The following is a 9,305-nucleotide window of genomic DNA, read 5'->3' as shown; positions in this document are numbered from 1 at the left end:
CACACACATTCCACCAGAAGAGGAGAGTTTCTGCGGCAGCTCCTCCTCTTCCCTCCTCTCCTCACCAGTAGCTGCAGAGCCATTTGATTGACACCAGCTCCTGCAGCAGGGGGAGGGACTTAATGGAAAACCCAAAATCAGCAGCTTCCTCTGTGTCCTGAACACTGCATGGAAAAGACACGCAGGGGGAAAAGCTGCTGGAAGAATTGCAGAGAAAAACAAATTCAACGCGTATGAATTCCCAACAGGTCACCTGTGGGTGTTTTGATTGTCCGTACTACTTTTGTTCTTAATTTAAAATTGCATAATGACATTTATTGTGAGAGGCCAGTACAAATATACTCCTTGCAAGTCTCTGGCAAAGACAATACTACTTCTGGACATGTATAAAACTTCATGCATAGTTTTTTGTTGTTGTGCATATTACATGCCCTATGCAAACCGTTGGAAGGCTGGACAAGCAGCTTTTAGATGAGTGTGGACAGAAGGGTTAACACCTAAAGTCTAGGCAGGGGGAGGATGTGCAAATCCTTAGCTGAGATATCCTCAGGCTCCTAACAGAAAAGTCAAAATCTACCTTGTATTCTGATATTGCTGCATCAGTACTGTTGTTATTTACATTTTTTTTTAAGTGATCCAGACCAACGCCTGTCCTTCCATTTTTATATATCAAGGATGTAGTGTGACGTCGGTGCTCTGAAATAGATGAAATAGCTTGACGCACGGATAAAGTCTTGTACCCAGGCGACGCTCAGCCAGAGTCCCATTGTGTGTGAGAGAAAGGGCCTGACTTCTGATGATAGTAGGCACAAGTAGTAACAGTGCCTTATCATAATGCAACTGAGGTCGACCAACTGAGAAGGCCTTGAGATCCGTTCTAACCACTGATACCGTGTTAAAAGAGAAATGCCAATATTTATACATTCATTAGTCTAGTGGTTCCCATCTTGGAGGTCAGGACCCTTATAAGGGGTCACGCGATTATTTAGGGAATAGAAGTTTTGGGAGAAAAGCTTATTCGCTTTCCTGCTGAGAGTTAGATAAGATCAGTACTCCCATGTCTGCATAGTAAATATAAAACTACAGCCATGAGATGGTTAGCTTAGCATAAAGACTGGGAACAGAGGGAAACCACTAGCCTGGCTCTGTCCCAAGGTAAAACATAACCTCTAAAGCTCACTAATTATTACGCTGTATTGCAATTGATTATTTCCCTGTTTTCCAGCTGCTGGCTCTAGCTTCATATTTAGCATACAGACATGAGAACAACACTAATCTTCTTATCTAATTCTTAGTAAAAAATCCAAAAGGTTATTCCCTGAAAAAACAAGAAGAAACAATTACTCTTTGGTTGAATTGATCACAGTTGGTAGGCACATGGCATTTGTGTTTTAGGGGGGGCACAGATCTGAAAGGTAGGGAACCACTGAGTTAGACCTTTTGAAGCAAAAACTAAGCAAAGCCAACGTTGAACTGTACGTAGATTTGAGAAGTAAAGATGTACCGAAAACCTCTCCGCTGTTTGGTGAGGAGGAAAGTTTGCAGCAAAGTATTGTTTTTTGAAGCATAGGTTTGGTGGGCACCTCCTGCTAATCAGACCAGAGCTGATCCTCTTCTGAGTCATCTCTCTTCCTGGCGCCTTCTCTTCCTATACAAACATATTTAACTCTTCTCCTTCTCCTTGCATCTTCGCGGACAGCTACCCAAGGCCGAGGCACCCCCCCCCCCCCCCCACCCCCCCCCCCCCCGCAGCCGTCTGTGGCAGGCTCATTATCGCCGACAATAAAGCCGAGGCTGAGAGATTTTTCTCTTTACACATCTGTGTTTTTCAGCCTTTAAGATGGCTTGAGAGTTTATTTTGTTTTGGTCACAGACCGCTGGGCGAGAAATGATCCACACAAAGGGAAGAGAGGGAGAGAGAGAAAGTGAAGGTTATTCTTGGTATTTAAATGATTTTAGCTGATAGCGAGGGTTTTTAATAGTGGTTGTGTTGTATGCAAGACAGTAAATGTTTGTGAAATATACTTGTGTAGTGTGTCAAGAGCATTGTATCAGATTTTGGAATCTTCACAAGATTATTTATTATAAAGACTCCCAAAGGTCACAATTTGTCCTAAAGATTTTATTTGCCAAAAATGAATGTTAGGATGCTGAGATTGTTTGTGTCTGTTTGATTATTTTCATTGTACCATAATATTGATGGAGCAGTTTAAATCTTAAGATATTAGACACTTTGGATGATAAAACATTAATCTAGGCAATTTTCCCATTATTGTTCATACATGGAAGATTTTGTTGATTACCGGATTGCTTGTTTGGTTTATATAATGTCAGAAAATAGGGAAAGTTGACATTCAGTCCAAACACCAAATCCAAAACAGGAAAATATTCAATTAAATATCAGAAAATATTTACATTTGAAAAGCTGAAACTAGCAAATTCTGTCCATATGTGCTTTAGATCATTGTTGGCAATACACTGTCTGTCGATTGACTAATCAGTTAGTTGACTAATCTCTACACTCAGATGGAAAAAGGAGAGATAAGTGACACTTCTTCATTGGGAGGAGCTGCAAACTGTGTGGCAGTATTTTTTTGTGAAGTATAAAAAAGTGTAACCGAGTAATTGTTTCGAAAACTTTCCAATAAGAAGTACTAATCCAAAACCAGTTTTTAAAGCGCCACTTACTGGTTGAACTTTCTTTGTGCACAAAGAAAGTTCACTGGAAAGTATTTGAAGACAGTTTGGTATATTTTATCACTTTGCATTGCTGTCACCGAGAAGCAAGAATGTATGTGATTGTTATTCTATGAAAGGGAGGGGAGATTTTAAAAGGGACGGCTTAATTTTTTAGCCCTAAAGGTTTTGCGGAATGTAGATCCGAGCTGAGCTCTTGTAGGATGGTTCTTGTGTTAAAATGCCAAGACGTGGTCAGATCTGAATGCTCTGATCAATCTATTACATTGCATTATGTATACAGATACAGTACTATACCATTGATGGAACTTGTTATTTATGTTCACTTTGTTAAGTATCAGCACTGTGATTATATGTATTTCACTCAATTTACTTCACTTCTTTTTACATGATCAATGTGTCTGGTAAATAAACAATATTGTCTTATTATTTGTCTTTTAAAATAAGTTTTTTTATTTTTTATTGGAGTTTGGTCCGTGAACATTTTGATAGTTTTTTTGTTTTTGTTTTACTTTTAAACCAATGAAAGAATAACTGGAACAGAAAATGCATTTCCTGCATAAAAATACTTGTGAATGCTGAAAAGCTAAATTGCTAAAGCTAAACTGGATGACTGGCATAATTGCGTAATAAGAAGAAAGTAAAGAAGTGAGGGAATGAAGGATGAAAAATAAAGAGTTAGAAATGATAGAGGTTCAGATGTTTTGCATATCTGCGCCACTAGACAGACATATTGATAGAGACAGACATGGAGTGGACCAAGTGATCGGATCACAGGTGTAAACGTATTCAGGATACACACATATATATATATATATATATATATATATAAATACATACATATAACAATAATATATTCATCATTAATAATACATTTATTAATGTCATAAATACACAAACATACATGATGTACTGTATAAATAATGAATATAAATCAATTGTAATGTGTTATTGTTCATTTTCACTTCCATCACAGTGAGTTGCAGCCATTAAACATTTCACACTTGTGAGTTAGTGGAAAGAAATTTTAGAAAATAGAAAAATACAGCAAATAATCATTTATGCACCTTTCAGGATTGTAATTTTAATAGATTTCTCATTTCTGAATTTACATAATATGTTTCAGACATCCTCTCACAACTTTCACAGCTATTAGTTTTTAAAACAAACGCTTTAGATATAACGTTTTTTCATCATCAGTGACCTATTGTGTAAAAAGTACATTTTTCAAGCATGTCCATGGGCAGCTATGAGGTTACCGATGATCAGACATCAGTAATTATTTCCTTAAAAGTCTCATCAGTCGCATCGGAATGATGTGGAACCTCTTGGAACTGACCGTTATGAATGAGCTATTCGTGCTATTAGTAGTTTCCAAGTGTTTATCTGTAAAATTTTATTCCATGTCTTTAAAAGTCATAGTATAGTATGTCAAAAAAAATGAAACAAGTCACAGTAAAGCATGTCAAAAAAAGGGATAAAAAAAATCATAGTATAGTATGTCGAAACAAAGATGAAAAAGTCACAGGATGGTATGTTGAAAAAAGGCTGGAAGAACATGCAAACTCCACACTAAAAGGCCCAGAGCTAACCACTGAGCCACCATGGCACCAAATGAAATACATTGAAAACAGTCATGGCGTTACTTGTCAAAAAGCAGCATGTCGAAAAAAGTGATTAACAAGTCATAGTATAGTATATTGAAAATAGTCATAGAATAGTATGTTGATAAAAGTGAAAAATAGCATGTCAAAAAAAGTCATAGTTTAGTATGTCCAAACAAGTAATGAAAAAGTCACAGTATAGTATGTCGAAAAAAGTCCGTAATAACATGCAAATTCCACGCAAAAAGGCCCAGTGCTAACCACTGAGCCACCATGCCACCAAATAAAATACGTTGACAGTCGTGACATTATTCGTCAGAAACAGTCATAGTGTAGTATGTCAAAAAAAGTGTTAAAGAAGTCATAGTACAGTGTGTTAATAAAAGTGATTTAAAGTCCTAGTATAGTAAATTGAAAAAGTCATGGTCTAGTATTTAAAAAAAAAGTGATAAAAAAAGTATTGGTATAGTTTATAAAAAAATGTCTTAATATAGTGTGTTGAAAAAAGTGATAAAAAAGGCATAGTTCTGGGACCGCATGTCAAAAATAGTCATAGTACAGTATGTCCAAAAAATGATAAAAAGTCAAAGTATATTATTTAATTCAATTCAATTTTATTTATATAGCGCCAAACAACAACAACAGTTGTCTCATTGCACTTTTGATAAAAGAGCAGGTCTAGACCGGACTCTGTGATGTTGTTTACAGAAACCCAACAATTCCCACCAAGACCAAGCACTAGGCGACAGAGGCAAGGAGAAACTTCCTTTAGGAGGCAGAAACCTCGAGCACAACCATGGCTCAGGGTGGACGGTCATCTGCCTCGACTGGTTGGGGTGAGAGTAGAGAGAGAGAGAGAGAGAGAGAGAGAGAGAGAGAGAGAAAGAAAGAGAGAGAGAGAAAGACAGAGACAGACTTGTCTAACTTGTCTGACATGTCAAACTTAGGCATAGTATAGTATGTTGATAAAAGTGAAAAACAGTTACAGTATATCATGTCAAAAAAAGTCATTTTTATTTTTTTCTTTAACCTTTATTTAACGAGGTTAGTCTCATTAAGATGTAAAATCTCTTTTCAAGGGAGACATGGCCAAGATAGCAGGACAAATTTGTTACATGTAACAAAAATTTAAAATTACAAAAGAAACACAAAAGAGGCAAAGGCAACTTAAGTGGATTTCAATTAAATAAAAGTGCCATTAATTAAAACATTTGCATGTGTGAATGGACTCATGTTCTATGGTTTTAACATGACCTTTAAACTCATTTAAGGAAATTAGACACTGTAATTTGGGTGATTTCTGTAGGTCATTCCAAGTAGAGCCTTTTTGAACAACTCTATCCGGACCTACATTACGTAATAGTGTTCTGGGACCGTAAACCGTAAGTACTCTAAAAAATAGTATAGCATTTTGTAAAAAGTAAAAGTTAGTGTGTCAAAGAAAGTCTGGAAAAAAATGCAAATTCCACACAGAAAGGCCCAGCCCAGACTGTGGATTAAATACTGCAGTGCCTATTTGCTGATGCTACTTGCAGAAGTTCTAACTACTGAGCTACCATGCCACCATATCTAATATTTCGAAAATAGTCATAGTATAGTATGTTGAACAAAGTTATAGTATGGGAGTGCATGCGGTTCTCCCTCTCTCCCACTTTCAAAGTGCGGTATTTTGAACAAAATCATAGTATAGCTTGTCGAAAAATGTCATGAATAAGTCATCATTTATGTAGTATGTTGAAAAAATAGATTAAAAAGTCATGGTATAATTTATCAAAAAAAGTGATAAAAAAGTAATTGTATAGTATGTCAACAACAGTCATATAGTATGTTGAGAAAAGTGATAAAAAGTTAAAGTATAGTTTATCGAAAAAAAGTTGTAGTATTTCAAAAAAGGTGATAAAAAAGTCATAATATAGAATGTCGAAAAAAGTGATAGTATAATAGGTAAAAATAAGTCTGTGTATCATGTTGTAATAAGTCATATTATAGTAGTATAATAAAGTGAAAAAGTCATAATATAGTATGTCAACAATAGTCATAGTTATAGTAAGTCAAAACAAGTGATAAAAAAGTCACAGTATATGATGTCAAAAAAAGGAACAAAAAAGTCATAGTATAGTATGTCAAAAAATTCATGAAAAAGTCATAGCATAATATGTTGAAAGAAGTGATAAAAAGTCATAATGTATTATGTTGATAAAATTGATAAAAAGTCATATCAAAGTTTATTGAAAAAAAGTCTTGGTATAGTATGTCAGTAATAGCCATGGTATAGTATGTCGAGAAAAGTCAGTATAGCATGATGAAAAAGAAATGGCATAGTATGTTTAAAAAAATTATCAAAAAGTCACAGTATAGTATGTCAAAAAATCATATTATATCATGTCAAAAAGTCATAAAAAAGTCATGGTGCAGTATGTTAAAAAAAAGTGATAAACAAGTCATGGTATAGCATGTCATAATAAGTCATAGTAGAGTATGTTAAAGAAAAGTGAAAAAATTATTATATAGTATGTCAAAACTAGTGAAAAAAGTCATAATATAATATGTCAACAATAGTCATAGAATATAGTATGTCAAAAAAAGTGATAAAAAAATTAATAGTATATGATGTCAAAAAAGGGACAAAAAAGAATTATGAATAAGTCGCAATGTATGTAGTGTTGAAAAAATAGATACAAAAGTCATAGTATAATTTATCAAGAAAAGTGATAAAAAAAGTCAGCATTGTATGTCTAAATAAGTAATGGTATAGTATGTTGAAAGAATTAACAAAAATGTTACAGTATGTCATGTCAAAAAAAATCATGAAAAAGTCATAGTACAGTATGTCGAAAAATGTGATAAAAAGTTACAGAATAGTTTATCAAAAAAAGTTATAGTATGTCCAAAAAAGTGATAAAAGAGTCATAGTATGGTATGTCGAAAAAAGTCATAGTATAATAGGTCAAAAAAAAGTCTGTATAGCATGTTGTAATAAGTCATAGTATAGTATGTTAAAAAAAATGAAGTGAAAAAAGTTAATACATAGTATGTCAAAAAAAGTGAAAAAGTCATAATACATTATGTTGATAAAATTGATAAAAAGTCATAACATAGTTTATTGAAAAAAAAGTCATAGTATAGTATGTCAATAATAGCCATGGTATAATATGTCGAGAAAAGTCAATATAGCATGTAGAAAAAAGTAACGGCATAGTATGTTGAAAAATTATCAAAAAGTCACAGTACAGTATGTCAAAAAAGTCATGAAAAGTCATAGTATATTATGTTGATAAAATTGATAAAAAGTCATAGTACAATTTTTTGAAAAAAGTCATAGTATAGTATGTCAATAATAGCCATAGTATAGTATGTTGAAAAAAGTAATGGTATAGTATGTTCAAAAAAATTCACAAAAAGTCATAGTATAGCATGTCAAAAAAGTCATGAAAAAGTCATAGTATGGTATGTTGTAAAAAGTGACAAAAGGTCATAGTATGTTGAGAAAATAGTATAGTTCATCGAAAGACGTTATGGTATAGTATGTCCAAAAAAGTGATAAAAAAGTCATAGTATACCTTGTCTAAAAAAGTGATAAAAAGTGATAGCACAGCATGTCGAAAACATATTAGAGTCATATTAGAGTATGTTGAAAAAGTGATAAAAAAGTCATAGTATGTTAAAGAATGTCTGGAAGAACACAGAAGACTGAAGTCACGCAATACACACCCATTATAAACGCAGAAAAGCCTGAAAGAAGCACTAACTGTAAACAGTGCTGCATCTAAAACTTAAAATGTCTAAAGGCTGAATAACTTTCTGATTGCTTAAGGTTTTGTGAATAGTTTAAAAGTCAAATTATTTAAAAGAGGCATTTCAAGGTGGAAGAAGCCTGAAGAGGATTTGAAGATTGCTCCATTGACTTTCAACGTAAAAAGAAAATAAGGTTTAATATTTTGAAAAGGTTGAATACAAGCACAAATGTCCTTAAATATTTTAATATTTGAACGGTTGTTGGAGCTGAAGTATGCAGAAGTAGTAGGCGACCGAAAGTCGTATGGAAGAATTACAATACTGTAAATGCTGCTGAATCATTCACACAAATCCCATGTTTTTTCTCTCCATTTTAAACCAAGAACAAAACAAAGTCTCACAGCAATTTAAACATTGTTTATTCATTTACCGGTGGATATATGACATTAATGTTTTCATGAAAACAGTAAAAGTGTGATAGCAGGAATACTCTTTAGAGTTAGTATACACAGGTTGAGATGATTATTTGTATCTTTACTTTCGGACTTAGATTGAAATGTCTCCAAAACATTGGTTTTGGTGCAGACACTCATGGTCCCCTGAGAATAAAATGTAATTACTTCGCTGATCCATCTAGTGCCACCCTCAGGTCAAAATTTTAATTTGTAAAAACTAGTACCAGTGCGATACAATCACGTGCCAAACAAATTCCCACCAGCCTCAGCTGTGACGAGCTAAATTTAGAACTATAACTGAGATGGTGAACATGGTAAACACATCATTATCAGCATGTCAGCATTGACATTATGAGCAGTCATGGAAAGTAATTAAATACATTTACTCAAGTCCTGTACTTGAGTACAATTTTGAAAAAACTATCAATGAATATAATCCAAGCAACACAAAGGAGAGAATTGTCTCTTCAAATTGTGTTTTTGTTGAAAGCTGCCAAAAGTGTACTTTCACTTACTGGCTTTTTCCAGACCTTATGATCACATCCCACAGACTACACCAGGGGGTTATATTTGCTGAGTTGTCATGGAGATGGCTTCCATACTTGGATCATGTGAAACTCTTCCATTTGCAGGTTAAGACTGTGAGAAGTGGTTGAAAGCTCTGAAAGCAAGCTACTAAGGACATCTTGAGTAGTCAAAATATTTACTTTTTACTAATAATGTTTTTTATTTTTTTAACTGTTTATACCTGTGTTTTATCTGTTTTTTTGTTTTGTTTTTAACTGATTTTGTGTAAAGCCCTTTGAATTGCCCT

General features: G+C 33.8%; 1 protein-coding gene across 1 annotated transcript in view; it reads left to right on the top strand.

Annotated features, from left to right (window-relative positions):
- The window catches only part of zdhhc9 (zDHHC palmitoyltransferase 9), a 27,902-nt gene extending 24,776 nt beyond the window's left edge, over positions 1–3,126 (top strand). Inside the window, exon 10 of the mRNA XM_032527891.1 lies at positions 1–3,126. This exon is cut by the window's left edge and continues 325 nt beyond it. The gene's annotated coding sequence lies outside the window, so the exon portion shown is untranslated.
- Positions 3,127–9,305: the final 6,179 nt, after the last annotated feature.

Source organism: Etheostoma spectabile, chromosome 10, assembly GCF_008692095.1.
Source record: "Etheostoma spectabile isolate EspeVRDwgs_2016 chromosome 10, UIUC_Espe_1.0, whole genome shotgun sequence".
NCBI classification, from domain to species: domain Eukaryota; kingdom Metazoa; phylum Chordata; class Actinopteri; order Perciformes; family Percidae; genus Etheostoma; species Etheostoma spectabile.
Note: the sequence above shows the minus strand (reverse complement) of the source record. Positions and strands in the feature narration are given on the sequence as shown.